Raw genomic sequence first — 22,500 nt, 5'->3', positions numbered from 1 at the left:
TGCACCATCCTTACATACGTGTATCATCTAAACACGTCTCTGATTGGACGTGACACACAGGCCAAATATTTTGGAACGTCCTGAAGACGGATCCATCTTATCATGGCGATTTCAGTGGACAAAAGCAGATCGATCCAACTAATAGTGACGTCAGCGTACTCAAGGTCATTCGAAATAGATATCAAATGTGCTTTTAACATGCACATATTGAAAGGCGCTTCAGAAGGGGTGTAAGTGTCTCTTACAAGCGTGATGGAAAAAAGCTCACACTCATCGCTGTGGTTTTACAGCGTTATCCTGACACTACTGCTCTGGACATTTATCATCTGACCATGCTATGACCTCTGTGTTCCACCAATTTGACCTCTGACATGCGGAACAACCGGTTGGTCGAAATAATGACATCTGATAATCTATGTATGCCAACTGTCGTTACCATTATTACAAGTATGGACTTAGTATGGCATAAGATACCTTTAGATACGCTGATATCTCATATACAACCCGTAGTGCAATGTATCAAGTTTAAGCTTTACACGGTGTAACATACCACATGCATGTATGCAATTGTAAGTGTAAAGTGTTAAACCCCACACTTAGATATGTATAATAAATCAACGTGGTTTTGTATAACCTCCCTCTTACCATTGATATCATGATATTAAGCCTCTTATGTACAACGTCAGGACAGCACGTTTTGTAAAGGGAGATTCTACGCCCGACATCTCGGACCTGACATGTAAGTTCCTGCCATTAATTACAAAATCGACATCCAAGTTAGATGACATATGTTTGACGCCGTAGGCTGTATCGTAGCGCTAAGGTACGAGTGGATATTGCTACAAACGTGTGCTAAAATAAGACTTCCTCTCAAGCAGGCGTATCTTAGAGTTAGGCTTAGGTCACATTTCCAAAGCGGGGCCTGGCCGGGCAGCTTTCGGGAGCGAAAAGAATAATATAAATACATCAAATTACACAAAATGTCAAAATAAGATTCATAGGCATGATATGTGTATATTTCTAGGTACGCATTTTAATCTTTCGTTTCTTAAAACATCCCGGCTTTGGAAATGTGACCTAAGCCTAAGCAGGGTGATTATATTTAGAGTTGAGAGTCTCCAAATTGCATCACAATTATCCGAACCTCTCCGTCTCGGAAAAACAACGACTACTACAAATCAAAAGACGATGACTTCCTCTGAAGTAGCTACTAGGCGTATCTTAGAGTAAGCAGGGTGATTGTATTTCGAGTTGAGAGTCTTCAAATTACATCACACTTCTCTGACCTTCTCCATCCCGTAAAACTAACTGACTGCCACAAATCAAAAGGCGATGCCCATAAATGTTTGACGCGTCATCTCCAAGCAGATGTAAAGAGGAGATAGGTAAGTCCTTAAGCCTGTCCAGTTTCTAGCAGTCCATCATGCTTTAGGAACACGCGTATCTCCCCCACCCATCTGTGTGAACATGAGTTTTATGTGCCGTAAATAAAAGGACCGACTGACATGCTGTTCTTGTCAAAACGATACAGTAATAGGACGCTTATAGGATGGCTTTATCAAATCCCCATTTGCAAACCCCGGTACCCGACAGCTAATTCATAGAAAACAAACAGATAAATCAGGTAAAAAAGTGTCAAAATATGTCTATTGTACGTATCGTTATATATCTTATGTTTCTATGTACATCAATGTGAGGGCTGAAACAGTGGCTAATGAATCGTCCTACGTGGGTTTTGCTAGCCTCCATAGCAGTCTCTCTGTGCCTTTTTACGTTTTTGCTCATCATGCTGGCCATTTATTTTTGTACTGGGTCATACGTGCCAGGAGAGCCTGTGATGGAGGCTAGGGTTTTGCGATTTTAGTAAAAAATAATATCGTTGTTTTTACGTTTTCTAGGTGGTGAAAGCTCGGGGGAGTTTGTGGCAACAGTTTTAAAAAGTCCGTTTCTTTCAGATAGAAGTGTACTGTATTTCATTTCGATCGCATCCATTGTACAGCATAACTACAACACTTATCAGGTAGTTTGTAGTGCCACATAGGGCAGCAGGTGTCCTTGCTGTTCCAGTAGCAGGGGTTGCTACCTCCCTCCCCATAAACGTGCTCGAGATACTGTGAATGTATCTAAGTTCGCGGGGATATGCTTTCACGGTAGCGGGAAAATGCTTTTAAGATGGTTTTAAGTTCGCGGTAGCGCCAAAGACTGCAGCCTCTTACTACAACGGAAAAATGTTCGCAGTGGTTTTAAGTTCGCTGTGAAATGATCACCGCGAAAGCGGCCACCGCGAACATTTCATCTACTCGAAAACGGTACCACCATTTTGCGTCTTTTCCGAACGACGGATGCAGCCCCAATAGAAATGCTCTTCCCAGGATTGAACCTGGGTCTCCCAATTAGGCAAATAAATAAAAGCGTTTATCAAGGAATATACACAAATTATCCTCATGACTTTTCTCTTTACGTTCTGTGTGTTTTGTTGCCTTTTATATCATATTTACGTTTCCGAAAGCTACCCGGCCGGGCCCCGGGTAAGAAATTGGGACCTAAGGAGCGCAGCTTCGAGGCTGCTACCAGTTGAGCTACAGTGACATACATACAATGCATGACCGTCCGATGTAGTCATCATTCATAGACATATTGTTCCATCGCTCAGGTGACAGAAACATGAGGGCGCCTGCCCTAAATTACCCCAGGAGATCCCATCCATTCCGCACCGCCAGCGAAAGTGCCAATGACGTTTCTGACACCAATAACTCATCCCGACATGGGAAACGTGTGTCTCCACAGGAAGACAATTGTTTTTATGGTCGCTCTCCGCCGCATGTGCACTTGGGATGTCCGATATCCCCACTTTAGGTACCGATCTCTGTGCCCCCCCTCCCATGTGTTTGTACAGTTTAGTGCTTTCAGCGTAAGATTTATGCGATGCTATATTCTTGTTTTATGATCTTGCATCTCAGCCATTTTTACCACTGAGGCTAAACTGATCTAAACTGACAGTCCTGAACTTAAGATAACTTTGGATTTTTTTAACTATCTTATCAAAATAGCGGTACTTGGAGTTTTCATTGTAGAAAACTACAGCAGATGACATTTTCTAAATCGTCGATAAACTATCATATCGACGTCAGACGTTGTGCTTTTTGTGATGCATGTACTTTTGTTACCTGCATGTATGCAGGTATGGTTTTGATGCTGGTGGAAACTTTTCGGTAGCCGGGGATGTAGGGCGCTGTATCTCGTGAACAGATGGTGCGAGCACGACGATTTTTGGTACGTGGGTTGGGGGTGGTAGCCTGACACTCAGGTGTGATTTTGGGCCTCCTGGCGCTTGACCTTGACATTGAAGGTGGCATTTTTGGTGTTTTTGGGGCACTTTTGGCGCTGTGTGTCCGGAACGATACGCCCGATTGCGACGATTTTTGGTGCATGGGTGGGGGGTTGTTGCCTGTTGCCTAGGATTGACTTTGGGCCTTGTCGCGTTTGAACTTGACCCGGCAGGTCGAATTTTGTGTCCGGGAGGGGTGTTTCCGGAGTTATATCTTCTGAACGGCTGGTGCTGGCGCGATGATATTTGGCACATGTGTCGGCGGTGGCTGAATAATGCTCAATTTTGATTTTGGCGCCCTTGGTGCTTGAACTTGACATTTTAGGTTACCTTTTGTGCGGGCACGGGGCGTGCGCTGTATCTCCGGAACGCAAGGTGCCATTGTGTTGCCATTTGGTACGTGAGTTGTTTGTGGTGTCCTGGTGGTCAGGTTTGATTTTGGGCCTCCTAGTGCTTGAACTTGATACTGTATAGGTTGACCCTGTTTTAGTGTGGTTGGGGCATCCTCCCAATATCTGCTTGGTTTTAAAAACAGATTATGGTTGGGTGTAGAACCATCATCTGGCCTGGGCCACCTTCAATGTATCAGGTTACTTAGTGGCACTGACAGTTTGCCAGATGACGGGAGTGTGCCAGATTATATATCTGTTGGTCAGGTATAATTGGAGTTTGCTTATTACTCTTTGTGGTGTTTCTAGAGCTGTATACATGTAGTACTGAGTTTTAAGTTCCGGTACAAGTTCCTTTACCCTGTTGGCAATCATGGTTGAACTTGAACTTAAACAGAAGAAGATGCAATTTTCTAATGTGGAGGAGAACTGTATAGAGTGTGGGCATAAGAGAAAGGTATGTGTATGATTTGTCCTGTGTTTCTTTTTGTTTCTTTGGTAATGCCATTTCATATTCGCTTGGTTTTGGGGCCTGCTTAATCTATGGTACAGGCAGGGTTAAGTGGTGGAGGCTTAGCTTTGTTCTGTTTTAAATTCAGTATCGTTTGTTGCATTTTGTCGCGGCAAATATATGATGAAATTCCCCTTCTAAGCAACTGCTCATTGGTTTGTGGGGATGTTTGCTGGGTGTTTGCTTTGACTACAACAGCTTCTGAACTTTTCAAAGCTTCCATTGCCAGCAGCTTGCCATCTATAAATGGGATTGACAAGGACATTTTTCATAGTAAATTATGCTGTTAAATTTGGCTTAGATACTACAGGAGATTTAGGTTTGGGTTGGATGGATTGAATGAAAATATCATACCACCCTGGGGACTAACTGTTGCTGCTGCATGGGGGCTACCACTATTCATGTTGTCTAATGTCTATGGAACTACAGATAAAAGTATCATTGGTCAAATTATGCGAGTAACATTCCGATGTCAAGTGAATAACACCCCAGAAATAAATCTTTAATGAATATCATTGGAAGAACACAAACCAAGGAGACTTAGCAGCTGCATTAGGTCAGTACATTGAAATAGGAAGATATTAGTATATCATGTGACAGAGTAACTACATGTGCATGGGCCATCTGAGACAAAAAAAGGTAGCGTCTCAACAACTTCAAAGTACTGTGGTTGGTTACATACTTAAGAAATCCAAAATAAGTAATGTTCATCCCTGTCCAAACTTACAAATTCAGAAAATGGAATTTCAGAGTCAGACTTTTGCATGGTGCACAACCAACACAGTAAAAAGCTCATTTTTCCAACCACGTACCACAGACAAAAAGGCAAAAATACACAATAGGTCTACAGAAACCCAATACATTTCATGCAGGCCTGAGGTCTACGAACTCTTGTTCTTTCTGAAGTCGTAGTATTGGTTAGATGTTATACCAGCAGCTAGAAATGATATCAAACTAATTCTAGTTTGAACGATGATGATTATGTATATCCTCCCTGCACCAGATTGTGCATAGGGCGGCGCCCATCCCCGTCTCAATAGCTCTTGGGCCACACAACTTAGTGCAACTACAATACAGCAGGGGCTAGTCCAAAGTTTTCAAAGTTTCCAAAAGTGCTAAACAAAGAAAACAGTACCTCTTTAAAAGTAGTTGGTATGACTCGGCCGGAGATCAAACTCACAACCTGCCGAATGCAAGGCGAACACTCACCCACACGGACGTTGCACCCGTGATGACGCAAGTGAATATTTGTTTACGGATGAAAAGAGTCTACGGCTGAGGAATGCAGTTCCGGGTACAGTTCATTCACCCTCGATAGCCTCCACCGCAGAGCAATTTTCCGATGGCTACCGACATCTTATATTCAGTTGCCTGAAACTGTAGTTGCCGGTGTGAAAAGACAAGTCCGACGGAGTCTGCAATGGAGACTATTCCATTCCCATCCCAAGCTGTCAAAAATAATGAGACTATAGATTATCAAGGTAGAAACGGAGTCAAAAAGCCCAAAAGGTAATCAATCCCCAACCAACTACGCCAAAAGTAACATCACGATGAGAACGGGGCTTGCCAATTCACTCGTACAGGTGGGTTCACACGTGCGAATTATCGCCCGCAAATATCTATTTGGTGCCTGGAACTATTAGGATTATGTATTTTCAAGTCTGCATGAGGTCCGTATGGAAGTCGTAGCCTCTAGCAGGCTCCACAGGCTAAAGGGAAAAAATAGTAGAAATTGAACAAATATAGACAAAGAAAATGCTAGAGAAGTTACCTTGGTCGCAAAAGTACTCCTCGGACATCTAACTCCTCTGGCATGTTAACTGTCCACTTTCTGCAATTTTTCCATAGGCCTGTAAAGCCTGGTAGAGGCTAACAATACCATACGGACCCCATACGGACTTGAATATATACGCACGTGTGAACACACCCAAATATGGCGTGATAATTCACGTAAAAAGGCGAAGGCCATTTACGACACAGAAGTTACAATTATAGTGCCGTCGCTGCTAATTCCAAAGCTGGGAATATATAATGAATGGATGAAATTGAATGGACTTTGTAAGAATTGCATAATTAGCTCAACAAATTTGTTTCAAAACTAGCAGCATTGCCAGCAAGGAAAACTTGTCAGGCAATATGGAAAGCAACAGTTGCAACACAGATGCTTATAACGCTATACTTGACATACAAATTTTCGGTTCAAATCTGCATTAAGGTGATAACCCTAACAAGAGCTTTGACAGGGATTATCCTCTTGGTTTAATAGCACACTGCAGCAATAAATGGATCACAAAGAGCACACCAGCGCAATAACATGGATTAACACCAGTTGCTTCGCTGTGATGCTCTACGTAGATCAATAAAGACTCTCGGCAGACCTAAGCCAGCCATTTAGACATAGAGACAGCGTCACTGCCTTGATTGCTTCTGTAACAGTTTGTGTCGAAATTGTGGCAAAACATTGAGCAAATTCTAGTCTTAAGGCATAGGGGAATAGAGACGTCATTACTACGTCGATTTCCTCTGTAATGGTATGTGTGACTTTTCAACAATGTCGAAATTGTCGCCTGAAAATTAAGGGGTTCTAGCCCCCGTCTTGCCGTCTCTAGGGTCGTTCCGCCAATATTGTCAGCGTCTTGCTAGCGGGTCACGGTGTTCACCTTTAGGGCTTTATATTGGCTGAGATGTGCTGGGCGGGGAGAATGTTTTTTTCTGTCGCCGTGGGTGATGAATATATATATCACGAGCTACAGGGTTGTATGTGTAAAGCAATAAACCAAGGTCAACGTCCATGCGACCCACTTTTCAATCTTCTCGGCCTTCCGAGAGAGGGCCCCCTTTCCACTAGGGCAGCGATCGTGCTGCGCTCTCACTGCGACCTACATAGGATATGTGTAACCTTCACTTTCACACTGGGTTATCATACAAAACGTAAGAGTGTGAGTGAGAAGACTGAGAAGACAACAAAACGCACAAAGTGTAACAAGACTCGTTTATTTTCTATACAATTCGTTGAGCAATATGTCAAATTTTAGGTCACAGAGAGAGCGCGGTGAGAGCGCCCTTCTAGTGGAAAGGGGGTATTACTGTGAAAGGATGGCATTCTGCTTTCTTCCCCGTCATTATATTTTTTTGTTTCAGACTGTCAAAGAGCATATTTTTTTGCTCCTTATATGCTTAATTTAAAATGTTAATGTCATTTGACAGAAAAAAAGAGACAATTCACGTTAGGATGTAATTTTAGCTTTAAAAAGCTATGCAAATCATATGATGACGTTGTAGTAGAAAAGAAAAATGCAAAATCCTTCCGCACTGTCCATAATAGATATTGTTATTGTCTTTGTACTTTTCCACCCGGTGAACTCTTCCCACGGAATGTCCCCCACAGCATAATCATCGATCATTTTCAATCGCTTCTTTGTTCCAGGCACTTTGTTCTTTCCAATATGGGATTGTGACAGAATGTACCCCAGGGGCATCATTTCTGTGATTATCATTCTGCGGTCTCTTTCCGGTAAATTGGCGAAACAGAGAGAGTTCAGCAATATTCGGTTGACAGTTGACCTGGTTTGAGGCCGTTAACCCTAAACTTGATATAGGGACAAGCTCGAACAGCAAGATCTTTCCTCAAGTGCTAAGAGCTTTTTTGGTGCAACTGGCCACAAAAAATAACCATCCAGTCCTTTAAGTCACAATCACGCGCGTTTTAGGAAAGATCAGAGTAGGCCAGACATAGACTGTAGTATAAGCAGTGCTAGCAATCAATTTTCGAGAACAGGTGCATTGCTGCACGCAAACTAGGACTTAAGACGTGCAGAAAAATGGATGCACATGAAGAGAAAGTAAAGTAGAATGTCAGAAAAAACTTATTACAAGCCTACTTACTAAATTTCAGATCCCGAAACTAGAATTCTGTAGCAAACTTTCTAATTTTAGTGCAACAGGTTTTACAAAGCCTTTCATACTTTTTCTGACACTGATATATGAATAATAAGCTGTATAATAATATGCAGCAAATTCAGCAATCTTACGTATGCAACCATACACAAATACAGTATCTAAATGCACGGCTCGAATTTTGGACGCAGAAAAGTGCAAATGAACCCAATATGTCCATCCCAGGAAAGTGTCTCCCTGGAGTAAAACCGTCAGTGCATGTTAATTTCGCGTCATCAGTTCCTACAGATTGTCTGGCTACAGTGTGTTTGTATATATGTGCACTTTTTAATTTATTCTCTTAGTTGTGTCTCTTAGTTGTGTTCTTATTGTTGTGTGCTTATTCTTAAACAAGAACTTAAGAAAGACCATGCCCTTTTATCTGCCAAAGAAAGGAAAAGAGCAACCGAAGTGAATCTTGAACATTTTCAGTTACGAAACTTAGTCACCCAACACGCTGACAACAGACACCAACTACAAGATCGCTAGACTAAACATGACAGGACAGCCATTCACTCAATCTGTCAATCATACGTTTAACAATATTTTTGCTGTAGCCGTTACGTATCAAGGCATTTGTATCAAACCATACGATCCACACATTTCATCCTGAAATATTCAGAATGCAGATAAAACTGAAGAAACTTCAGGTATAAATCATAACATTGCTGGACTAAACACCACAGGGCAACCTGTTACTAAATCTATCAATCAAGCATTTAACATTGTTTGTTTGTTTGAACCTTCATTTATTCATGAGAAGCTCAAATCGGTCAGCAGACCGCTTTTCATTGAGGTCGTGAGGGAGGTAAGGGTCAGATGAAATATGGAGATATAGATTACATTGACTACTAATAAATCTATCAACCTATATCACTACACACACAAGGTACAGTGTTGTGTTGTTTTGTAACCGCAAAACAACATAATTCAGGCATTTAATTTCGAGTATACATAAGATTGAGACAATGAGAACAACAGCAGTAACGTTATATTTAACTTGACAGGGCTGGAGCCATTTGCTCAGTCTATCAATCATGCAATAAATCAATCAATCAATCATTTAAAATTGCTGTGCTCTAGCCGTAAAACGACATGATTTAGACGTTCAATTTCACGTTAGATAAGACTGTGAGAAAAGCTTGACTCTACAGAAAGCGTGAGTGATTTAACTGGGCCACGGCTCGCAGTGTTAGTATTGTGAGTAATGACAGACCAGATCCGTAGTCATCAACCAAAAAATGCACTTCGTCTTGAAGTGACTGAATTGGGTCTTGGCGTCCTTTGAAGCGGACAGTTTTAAATGGCCGGCCCACAGTGTTCAATACGCTCGCTATCAACTTCGCAAGCCGTCGGTGTCAGATGTGAGTGATGTGACAGTTAAACGCCTCATTTACGTCGGTACCGGGACGCGGAACCTCGCCACAGATATTACAGGGGTTTACAGGAGGTGTAACAAGAAGGTGTATATTCTCAAGACGTTTCTTTAGAGCTTACCTGAGGAGGTATGTGCTCACCTGAAGATGTACTCCAGACCAAGGAGAGGGTGTGTGCACCCTTGTAACGTGTATCATTTTTATCGCATGTGACAGTAGTGTTTGGTACAGCTGGGAACAGACAACTGTGTCAGTGAATTCCTGGGACTTAAGCTAAAATCACAAGTGGCACGGTTGTCGTGTGGTCAGGGTTGTTCACTCATCAGAACCTGGAGGTACTGGGTTTGAATCGCTGACTAGTCTCGATGTTGCGCCCAAAGAAAACACACATTACACATTTTCTCACTCGACTCATGTGTACATATCTTCGACTAGGGACGTCCCTCGGATAAGACGTTAAATGGAGGTCCCGTGTTTGAGGAGAGCCTTACCTTAAGCACGTTAAAGAACCCACCATACTGCTCGATAAGAGTAGGGGTTCACGTCAGTGTGAGTGGTCAAATAAATGTTTCCGAATAAGCAGATTAGGCATGCCATATCCACCAAAACACCCACCCACTAACCAACCAACCAACCAAACCACCCAACCAGCCAATCACCCACCAACCAACCAACCACCAACCAACCGACTAACAAACCAACAAAGAAGCAAACAATGATATGAAAATTCATCTGCCTATAGAACAAATTGAATTACCCAAAATGTGCAAAGTTGATGAATAAGGTTCAGTCTACTCCGGACAGTAAGTCAGAGTTGGGCGCCTGTAAAGTGATGATGAAGTGGGAGACAGGTCAGAGCGGGGGAATCAGAGCGCAGAAACTTCGTGCTGCCATTTATATTCTACAGTCCATTGCAACGTGTCAGACCATCTTTCTTGGGCGATAGGTCACATGATACAGCAGAGGAGCAATCTCACTTACACGAGGAGGACCGATTACTTTTGCTTAACCAGTCATGGCGGTCTTACGACTGCCGGAATATTGTACCAAAATATCATATCGAATTTATCAACAACAGATCGCCCAGGTAACTCATAAGACGATGCAAACGGGGCATAAACGAATTAAAGCACATCATGACTACAGCTCAATGTCAGGAATTCAAGGTAGAAAAATGGAGTTCTTCTGTAGTAAAGGAAAGCAGACTGGGAGACTAAACAGTTTTTAGATAGGGCAAGACCTTACTATGTGTCAATTTCATCACAATCAATTCATAACCATAATCATAACTTATGCCGTTCAACCACAAACATACAAACATACAGTCGCTACTAAAACATTGCTACAAGCCTCCTTGACGAAAGTAAATCAAAAGTATCAAAATCGTACCAACTCTTTGCCAAGAATTGTGATCAAGCTGGTAAAGTTTTGGCCCCTTTCAATTGCTGTATGACCTTTTCAAAGATTGCGAGCAATGTCAATGAATATCTTTTTATATTTATTTTGCGCAGGTTCAGGCGCGAGAAGTGTTCATTGTTTCAACGCTTTCCTTGTTCCGTTCCCTGTTCCCCACGGGCGTCTGACACCGTTCACACTTGCAGTTTAACGTGACGGACCTAGGCCATTCCCGGATGAATGCAGACATCGTGTTCAATTGAGGTTGAGTGGGGAGGCAGTGAGGTCGCGATCCGCCTCTATTCGCGGTCCCACCGGTCAAAATAACTGGGTCACACAGTTCAGCAGCTTAGAGAGGAGATACGGAGGAAACGTGCTCAGAGTGGACAAGTGAATGTACTGGTCAACTCGATCATCAAAAATCCAGCTCTGGCTTGAATTTTAATCATTTTATACGACAGACTGTACTTCTTTGGTCGACGAACTCCTGATCCTCTGGTGGTGAAATACAGTGGAAGCCGCTTAATTGCACACCCAATTTGCCAGTGAATTCCGTGCAATCATCCGGCTTGTGCGATAATGCGAAGTTACTCAGTTGGACCGCACCGCCACGGGATTTGGGGATTCCGTGCAATTGACCGAAGTGTGCGTTTATCCGACGTGCAATTAACTGGCTTTCACTGTATTCCAAATTCAGTGTCATTGACGAAAGACACTGGATGGTTGACTGAAACGTCTGACCGTTTTCAAACCCATATCCAGTTGCTTGAGTAACTGCCTTTTGGCCTATTCTAAAATAAAGTCCGATAGATTTTTTTTCAGCTTATAAAGAGGCCTGGCGGAGACGCCTCATATTTGACTGGTATATATATATACGTACATTTTGCTCAACTCATCAAAAACCATATCTGACTTGATGGATATGGATAACTTTCCAACATGGTCTGTACCCCTCTGACCTATACTCCTCTGAAATATTTCACCTATTTTGTCTCATAGATTTCTAGTATTTTCATCAGTCGCAAAGAGGCCTGGCAGAGACTACTCAAATCTAAGTACTGATCAACCCACCAAAATCGTTTCTGACACGAATTTTCCTACTCTTGTACGACAGATCGTTCTCTTTTGGCAACCAGGACCACATAACGAATGTATACTTTCATACGATTATTTCCTAGTGTTGTGATTAACTGGTATCTGATCATAAATGGAAAACAGCTTATGAAAAGTGACATCCTTGGTAGAGCGGGTATCAAACGATTAAGCCCACATCTCAAACACCATAATTACTTTACGTAGGTTTGTGTTTAACGGACTCTAGTTTCCTCTGTGGTGATCTAGGACCAGATCCCGAACCACACACCTTACACCACCTCATTGAAACGCCATCTTTAATTTGTTGCGTCTTTTAACACGCGTTAAGCCTCCTATAATGGGAGGTTGTCAGAGATTTGTCTCGGAGACATCCATTATACATTCTGTACGGGAAAGGTAATAAAGAGGATGGATTTCTTCCTTGTGTAGAGGTACGGGTGATGATGAATCGGATTGATACCCATGTTACTTAGAGGGGAGGGGTGCCATGAAAATTTACATCCCCGTTTCAGGTCAGAAGCCTGCCCACCAGCGCTCATCCGTACGCCGTGTGACTACCCAAGTAGTCCTTGTAATTGACTTTGTAAGATATACGGCTTACTTACGGCTATTGGGCGCTATGTCTGGATTTTTCTAGGTCACCCAAATACATATTTTTACAAGTCTGGCTTGCACTGATTCTGAAAGCAAACTGTTGGCACTGTCAATATTGTAGAAAAAGCAAAAAGATTTTACAACATTTCAGCACCGATGTATGTAAATCCCAATTAGGTACACAAAGGAATAACTTTATCCAAGCAACATCCCCTAGAGAGTTGTTTTCACACAATCAATCGACTTTCAACTTGCCCTGTTTGTGCCTGCTGACCCGGGGATATAATCCCGTTTACGGCACCAGCGGTATCGTTTTCGCCTGCAGGGTTTCTGCTAAGATTCGCGGGGCTTTGGCGAAAGTGTTCCAACTGGTGCGTTTTCTGGGTAACCCAAATGCATGTATTACCACCGTGGCAGGATATTGGGACTTGCTGTAGACGTACGTATCTTGTAGGGTCATCATTCCTTCCCGTTCAAAGACCTTTGTGCATGAACATGTATGGTGCGGGTGAAGGGGCTACGAAACACCTCGCCTGGCCTGGATATGCAAACGGCGATACTAGTATTCTCTAAGGCTTAGGTCACATTTCCAAACCGGGGCCCGGTCGGGCAGCTTTCGTGAGCGAAAAGAATGATATAAAAGACATCAAAATACACAAAATGTCAAAATAGGATTCGTGGGCATGATTTGTGTATATTTCTAGGTATTTTAATTTTTCGTTTCTTAAAACATCCCCCGGTTTGGAAATGTGACCTAAGCCTAAGCAGGGGTTGAGTCGCGGAGATAGAAGTGGTCGGGATTTGTCTGAGAGCAAGCCGGTGAAAATCCCAACCACTACTATCTCCGCGACCCAACCTCTGCTTGGAGTATAAACGGCGACGCCCATCGTCATATCGCTGGCCGATCCTCACCATATCCGAGCGTTCCGTAACTTTTTATTGGGCGCCGACAAGAAGCAAAGACGTACATAAGGCGTTATCTAGATCACAACAGTATCATGAGAAGTACCACAAAATTATCCAAAAAAGACAGTGCATCAACTGGGCTTCGAATCCGAGTCAACGAGTCAAAATCCTAAGTTCCTAACCCTTTGTCAACTACGCCAATAAACGTCAGAGCGTAAATAGCGTTTACTAATACACAGTGACGGAGCGTGCAAATACATGTTAAGAGGCGTTTCAAAAGATGACGAACGTTATCGAGACAAGAATTAGCAACGGTCACTTGGTATATGGCTCCGAAATTTTTATCGATTATTGTTTGGGGTAATTTCTAAACATTTGTGAAGTTTTATGTACCAACAGTTCTTTATTCTTGTGGTATGTGAATTCAAAAATGCTTCCAAGGAACCTTTCACTTTGTCCTCCGAACAGATGTGTTATAAAACGACTCAAAAAGCAACAAGCGAGGCTTTGATATTAAAAACCGCTCTTTTTGAAATGTGATGTTGAGCTGATATTCAATGGCATCTTTTAGTCTATTTCCAACCCTGGTTTCGATTACAAAAGACCCAAATCCACCGCTTTTCTGTCGTGTCGAGTATCAAACCACCCCGGCTCCATTTCCATACGTGATGTCCCTGCGGCTGAGAGCTTTCCGTGTCCACAAGGTGCTAGTTTGGCTCCGATATTGCTCCCGGTCCCAGGTAATCTGGCGGTAATGGATTCTGACCAGTCTACTAATGATAGCTGTAATGGGCACTGTTAGATCGGCTCTCCTGTGGTTTATGGGCCAATGATCCCGTCTGATATGCGTGACAGTCCCGGTAACCAGTCCGCAAATCCCGGTTTCGTACCAGCGCTCGGCTCAGACTTCGGAAAAATTCGTCCAAACTTCACCTAACTTTATTTCAGACCTTTATTTAATCTTTGTTTCAAACTGGCGTTCGGCCCAGACTATGGACTTATTCGTTCAAACTTCACGTCTAACTTTTAGCACCTTTTAGCACGCTTTGGCGTCGCGTGGCGCGATGGTAGGGTGGTTGGAACCCAGTGATCCCCGTCTGATATGCGTGATAGTCCCGGTAACCAGTCCGCAAATCCCGGTTTCGGACCATCGCTCGGCTCAGACTATGGACAAATTCGTTCAAACTTCACAGCTAACTTTTAGCACCTTTTAGCACGCATTGGTGTCGCGTGGTATGATGGTAGGGTGGTTGGAACCCAGTGATCCCGTCTGATATGCGTGACAGTCCCGGTAACCAGTCCGAAAATCCTCGTTTCGGACCAGCGCTCGGCTCAGACTAAGGACACATTCGTTCAAACTTTACACCTAACTTTTAGCACCATCTAGCACGCTTTGGTGTCGCGTGGTATGAGGGTAGGGGGTTTAGAACAGAACCCAGAGGTCCTGGGTACGAATGTTTTCAATGATAGTTAGATTTCACTACTAAGATTTCACAGGCTGAGAACTTTTGGAAAAGAAGGAACGCACACCTATTGATACCACGTCCCTTCGGTCCTTCGCTCAGACCATTGTAGTGTTTGTGTAACGTATAGCAGCAAGTTTCCTTGCTGTTTCAGTAGCAGGGTATTTTTTACAAAGAGTGTTTACTTCTTACTTACTTAGACCTACTAGCCCTTGCTCTTTTATATGCTCAAAGAATCTCGAACATTCGAACTAGCTTTTTGCTCTACTATGTGTTTTGTGCCATGCATATGTAATGATGTATGTTGATATATTGGTTAGAACTTAAATGAAGTAATTTGCATCTCTGCTATACTTTATATTTCATCTGACCCTCACTTATTCCCACACGACCTCAATGAAAAGCGGCCTGCAGGCCAATTTCAGCCTTCATGAATAAATAAAGGCTCAAACAAACAAACATGGGTCCCGCATTTTACGTCCCTTCCGAAAGACGAGTGCCGCCCCAGCCGAGATGCCCTACCCAGGATTGAACCGAGGTCTCCCAGCCTATATAAACCAATTATAACCAGGAGCTCAACCGTGCACGTGTGAGGCTGCTACCAGTTGAGCTACAGGGACATCTCACAGAGATGGGATACATTATCATAAAATATGTTGACGAGGGACAAGAATTGGTACATGTCCTTATCCCCGCGTACCCCCGCCACCTTTACCCCAAGGTCACATTTCATTCACCTGTTCTGTGGACGTGCGGACACACGTGCCTGGCGTCAAAAACTGGCTTTCAATCCCTTCTTTTGTCATACATACCTTTGGAATGCGGAACAGGCATAAATAAAGCTGCACTCATACCCCCACCACCACCCCCTGCCAATACCTGTAGATGCTTAGCCTCCACCAGGCCTTCCGACGGGGGTACGGAGATAGTAGAATTCGGCAAATATTAGGAAATAGGCCAGGGGTGTCAGTCCACGCTTAGATTCATGTTCTCCTTCCCCCCGCCGACCAACTCCTCTGGTAGCAAAACTCCCCTGGCAAATTATTCTCTCTGTAATACTAATAGCCAGCGTAGTCAGTCTGGTAGAGAGTAGTAGATGATACCAACTCTTGTACGGAATTCCAAAATCCGTTCGTTAGCACTCTCTGGTGATTAGTGCAGTAATGGAAAGTCGAGACATGTCTGATGGAGAGTTCGTCTGACCTACTTTAGATCGACTTTTAACCAGGTTTCAGCCAGATCGCACGATTGGACGTTTCTCCCTCCCTCCCCTGTGTTAACAAACTTTGCAGACATTATTACCTGAACCTAGCGTGCCTGCTGTAGTATGCAATTACTGCGACCTACTTACGCTTCATTCATTTTACAAAGACTTTTGCGTCAGACCTTTAACTCTTGAAAGATGTTATCTTACTTATTGAGTAATTTCAAACAAAGTCCCTAATGTCAAAATTTGCACCTGTTTTCCAACAAGATCAGATAAAATGAGCCTCATAAGGTAGCGTACAGGAGTTTTTCGAAACTAATTTAGCACTTTGTGAATCTACATGTTATCTTCCAATGCTTGCTTTAGCTAACGCAAAGTTGTTTTTCAACTGTGTGCTAGATTAATCGTAACTCTAGCCTTTGATAAAGTTCGGTGCGTCTTCATGCAGTTACACGATGCAGATTACTTTAAAGCTGCTGGGGACCCAGAAACAAAGTCACGAAGGGAATCGCAAATCCCTCAGTGTAGGAGTGGCGTACCAAAGAAAATACCAAACCTTGTAAAAGATGCCTGCCGCCATTAAAAAGGCGAGGAATAGATTTCTTTAATCAAGATGGTTGATATTGCAATATTTCAATGGAAAACACACCAATAATGTACATTTGTAAAAATACTGTTGCCTGTCCGGGAGTCATTAAACAGCAGTAGCCAATAGCGGAGTCTGTTGGCGCCACAAAATACGTTTTACTGCGGGTATGGCAGGTCAAGGAAAAGTAATTGAAATAATTGGTCATCAAGGCCTTGAATTTTATCCAGGTTTTTACATAATTGCTGTCATGCCCTATTTAACACATGACGTATTGCGGGGAACTTTGAAACTCATCTGATTGGAACTTCAATGCCACTCTGAAGAATTTGCTATGATCTGAAAGTGCATATGCACATGTATCTAGACTACATTGGTAAAATAAACTTAACCCAACCCATGCCAGAACTTGAGATCAGATGAACATAGTATTATGGTATATAAAGTGTTGGTCTTAATTCTTTGATATCACTTCTTTTTGGTAAACATTTTCAAGGTTATAAGTCAGTTCTGGGGGGAATTATGTACCCCTTTCCCATGGTGTTGTGTTTGCTGGTATTTTAATGAATTAAATCATATGTGGTGAGAGACATTATCCGTGGCGGTTTCAAGCGTGCTGGACGATGTATTAGTACAGCGGTTGTGCGGTTAGCGTATAGTAGTCTCCAAGCAGACCCTACGGTGCCGTAGAGATGGTATGAAAGCTGGCCACGGAGTATAGCCAGTACCGGTGCCCGTTTGACTCCCTTTGGCCGGCCACAATCCTTGGACAGCTTTGATACTATCTCTAAGACACCGAGGGTCTGCTTGAAGACTAAGTGTATTGCTGTTTCTAGTCCTACTAGTGACATTACTAGTTTGTTAGTGCCCCTGACCCGACCAAACCGCAACCTCAAATGTTTACTCTAGTTGTCCCAGTTATGTCCCAGAAAACCGATAAGTTTTTCATATGTTTGGTAGAGCTGAACTTAAGAATGATAAATCTACATTCCATTATCCAAAGGCAATACAGCTGAGTAAAATAGGCAAATTCATGTGTCGTAATGAGATTAGACAAACTTTGATTATGAAACCACATTCTGTTGTTACATTTTCGCAAGCACAAGATAGGGGAAGTCAGATTCACTTAGTATATCACACTGCATGTACTAGCTTGCTGCGAACTCGCTGCGACCTATATCGGATTTGTTTAGCTCTTGCTTGTAAACTGGATCATAACTGGAAAATCATGCAAAATCTAAAAGACAACAGAGAGTAAAAATCGTTTTTATGTATGGAATTTATTGAGCAATCCGTCACAATTTAGGGCGCCGTAATGAAATGCGGGTGAGGCGTCAATACATATTTCTCGTAGTGGCCAAGGGAGGTCAAAAAGTTGGTGCACTACTAAAAAGACGGACTAAAACAGGCGTGGAACACGCAGCCGTATTTCAACATCTGCTCGGAGATGAACACAGGCAGGTGCAAACTCCAAGGACAGTGCGGTGAAACCTAAACACCCAAACTTTTGTTCTGACCGCGTCCCGCGACCCCGCGGTCACTCCCCAACCATCTTCTTTTGTCCCGCGTTCCACCGAACAGGTATGACCACGTGAGGTCGGTGACACATGCACGTGGTGGAGTCTTTCACTATGGCGGCGACCGAGTTGCGACTTCGCTACGACCACACTGCGACTAAACGTTTTGACTGAGCGCGGAACAAATTTCATGGATGAAGAACGAATCTTCTTACGCTTTTTGCGTTTCGTTGTCTTTTCAGTAATAATTTTACATTTTGCGTGACATTCAAATCATGAATTCAATTAAAGTTACACATACTAGTATGTACACTTCAGGTCGCAGTGAGAAGGCAGTGCGATAGCCGTCTAGATAAAAGGGGCGTAACGCTTTTGGTCTCCGGTCTTTGGCGGTTGTGATATTTCAACCGGTTGAGGAATCCTAGAAAAGAAAGACCTAAATGTGACACCAAACAGCACGTACGGGCGGTTCTGACAGATACAGGGCCACGAGCAGGAAAGAGATGAAAATTGTTGCCAGAAGTTCACCCCATGTCCTTCGATAATGACAGCATTACATAATGCTTTGCTAATGCATTTGTCTACGACATAGTTGGCGTTCAAACAGATACAGAAATATCTAAAGGAAAAGAAGAAATAGAAGAAACGTCTTTTTTTTTTAATTCTTGACTTTCTGAGATCTATACACGTAGTACCTGTTGCTTTATTTCACCACGTTCAGAGTCGTATGTCACAGAAAGTGTGACAATGGTGTTGATTTCTCTACTTGAGCCGGATCAGATATGTAAACGGACAGTTTAGCATCAGATGCCGATCTGCGGTGGGGTCGTATTTCCGCTGTCGGCCATGTTCCGATGCCAATGCCCGCTAATTAGGACACGGCATACCGTGTCCCGACGTGACCCCTCTCAAATGCTCGTGTCGCCCACGGACTGCGCATGCGCTGCAGGTCACGGACACTTAAGCCATAGCAACGCTCGCTGATTTAGTCTAGATTCGGAGCCGCGTGGTGGCGAGGCGTAGCAAACAGACAGAGCTGGCCCCAATACTGTTGTTCATCAGGAGAACACAGGCGCCACCTTACGAATCCGTTGTTAGACTCTGCGACGGCCGGTCACAGACCGCATAAAAGATCATAAAAGTGACCAATCAGGGAGGTAAAAGTGCCATAAAAGGCAGTAACGCCGGCACTGCAGGCCAGAGACCTAAAAAGAACGGACAATCACCGTTCAAAAATAAACGTTTATATAAGGCATTAATCCTGTCGTATTTTCCGAGTAAGCTTTCAGAGAGTTCAATAGCCTGAAAACACCAGCCATGTGACGGGGTATGTTACTGAAACCGGGCACGCTGGTGGCGACGCTACGTTGCATTTTGAAGTTGTGTTACCCTTGGCTTTCTAATGGGAATGGAAATATCATGCAAAACGTGCAAGTGTAGGTACTACTCTCTAAAAAACACACACTTCGTATGATGGCTCCTTTTATCGATGAAAGTCGTTCAGCGTTCTGTCAAATCTAATAGCCCCTATTACATTTTCGCTGTGACCTAGATTGTATTTGTGCAACCATTGTCTTCATACCTGGAAAAGCCTGCAAAATGTAAAAGAATAACTACAAAGACACCAAAACACACAACACGGAAAAAGATTAGTTTTTTTCAATCTATGAAATTCGTTGAGAGGTGTGTCAAAGTTTAGGTCGCAGCCCTAGTAGATGGGGGGGGGGGCTGTATGCGACGGCTGGGGAGCAGGCAAATGGCTTGATTCTAGGCTATTATCACTGCATGGTTTTCGCCGGGGGTGTAAAAACATAGTGAAAAGCAATTTCGCTTGTTCTGGGCATATTTCATCAATAAACTCGGCCCTTTTGTCTGTCAAAGGACGGTTCGCAGTAACAGATGCTCCCGGCCGCGGCCGTGCACGTACTAACAAAGGGCGAGCATCTCTCAGCCCCCCGGCGATGTGTGACAAGAGACTTTGCAATGTACAAAAGAAAAGGGCAACTTTTTAACGTATTTCTCCTGGGAACGTCCAATCACTTCTAGTGCATATGCCTTGCGTGATGTTGGATGAATAATCCAAGTGGCATTGAAAAATAAAAGAACGCAAACCACAGGTGGTATGGCCGTGAACAGTGAACTATAGACTCGAACCGTGACATGACAATGGACAATATAGTCGTTTTTATGTTTACCAATGCTTTGGCAAAAATGCAGTGTGTGATGTAAGCTATATAACCTTGCTGTGACGTAGTCTTGCTGTAGTATTTAAGCTGATGCGTTAAGCCGAAGGCCGGCCATACCGACTGTACAGAAACTGATACAGAGTACATGCCTCCCCTTGAGGTCCCCTTTCCAGTAGACAGCGATCACGCTGCGCTCTCTCTGCGACCTAAAACGTATGTATGTAGCCTTCGACGTCATGCGTGGTATAACATACAACATGTAAAAGTGGTACTAGAAAAACAACAAAGCACACAAAACGTAAAAAAAGTTTTTTAATACCATTCTTGAAATGGTCTGCCAAATTTTCGGTCGCAGGGAGAGCGCGGCGAGAGCGCCGTCCTAGCGGATAGGGGGTGTAAATACAACTACTTTTATGTGCAATATTTTGTAGAAGTTTAAGCTTGTTACTACGTTGTTCCTAGCTTGTGACGCTTTAAAAAAATATGATAATGACAATCGTATTAGTAATGTATTTCTTTACAAAAAAACACCATCCTTCCATACTTGAACATGTAGATAACGTATACTTTCGTTTGTTTATTTGTTCCTTTGTATATACCCGGTAAAACGCCTTATGGCATTACAGACTAGGTTTGTACTGAAGAGTACAAGTTGCATATCCAGACAGATCTAATTGATCCACTCAAACTTTGAAGACCTCTACTCTTTTCGATAAGTGTGGTGGGTTCTTTAACGTGCTCGATGTATATGGCTCTTCTTAAATACGGGATCTCCATGTAACGTCTTATCCGAGCGACTTGCCTAACCAAAGCTAGGTATTCATTTTCAGTATAAGGATGGATACTAGTGTAAAGTGCCTTTCCCAAGGGCATAACTTAGGGACATGTCAGGGGTTCGAACCCAGGACCTCCGTCATTCTACATATATTTACGTTAGGTATTCTCAGAAATCACTTTCCCTAGGCAACCGTCCTTGCCACCTGCAGACAAAAATATCTGCATGTAGAGTGTCTTATTGATGTTTGACGTCAATGATTTCTAAGAAACAAAACGCGAATCTATAGGCCATTTCTCTCACAAGAGGTACCCCAGTACATTGACTTCCCCCAAGGACGGTTACACAGGTGTTCGTTGAATGAACCTTTTTTTTCGAACGAGCACACCTTGCTCAGGTACTGGATAAAGCTACGGGTATTGGATTACGGGAACTGTATAGGTTATACATGTAATGGGTACTGAATAGAGCTACGGGTACCAGATAGGACAACGGATACTGTATAAGGCTACATGTGCAGGTACTGGATAGGGTAATGGGTATTGGTTAGGACTACGGGTACTGGTTAGGGCTACAGGTACTGGATAGGCCTACAGCAATGAGGTTAAAGTTCTTGGATACAGGTACTGGATAGGGCTAAGGGCACTACTGGATAGGAGTATGGGCACTGGATAGGACAACGGGTACTGGATCGAGCCTACGGATGCATATATATACTGGTTAGGGCAAAGATGGTTAGGGCTACATGTACACGTGTATATAGGTCTCTATGGGTACTAAGGGCTACATAATCTCCAAGCAGATCCTAAGATGGCATAAGTTAGTACTAAACTGGTCAAGGAGTGTTGCCAGCCAAGAAGCCAAGAGATGTACAAAGTTTGCCATGTAGTATAGATAGCCAAACACACTTCTAGGCTGGCTTTACTCCTCTGGCAGCTTTCGATACTATCTTATGCTACCGTAGGATCTGCTTGGAGATTAAGGGCTACAGGTACTGGCCAGGGCTGTTGTAGCGGATAGGCCCTATGGGTAGTGGAAAGAATACCACGGAGAAGAACTAGGGATGGATGCCGGCCTATATCAAAATAGGCTGCTTGAAGGTTAAAAACCGAGCTCGATGGAAATAGGCCATGGACGATCAATGACCCTGTCGCCATTTTTACGCTAGATTTGTTACTACGTACATCTGCATTTCAAGGAATTCTTTGTGACGTCACAAACGCAATGATGACTCAT

General features: G+C 43.2%; 1 protein-coding gene across 3 annotated transcripts in view; it reads right to left on the bottom strand.

Annotated features, from left to right (window-relative positions):
• The window catches only part of LOC118420765 (nuclear receptor subfamily 5 group A member 2-like), a 101,197-nt gene that overhangs the window by 52,195 nt on the left and 26,502 nt on the right, over nucleotides 1–22,500 (bottom strand). The gene's annotated exons all lie outside the window — the stretch shown is intronic.

The sequence above is a fragment of the Branchiostoma floridae genome, chromosome 8 (assembly GCF_000003815.2).
Source record: "Branchiostoma floridae strain S238N-H82 chromosome 8, Bfl_VNyyK, whole genome shotgun sequence".
NCBI lineage: Eukaryota > Metazoa > Chordata > Leptocardii > Amphioxiformes > Branchiostomatidae > Branchiostoma > Branchiostoma floridae.
This window is presented reverse-complemented; position numbering and strand designations above follow the sequence as displayed.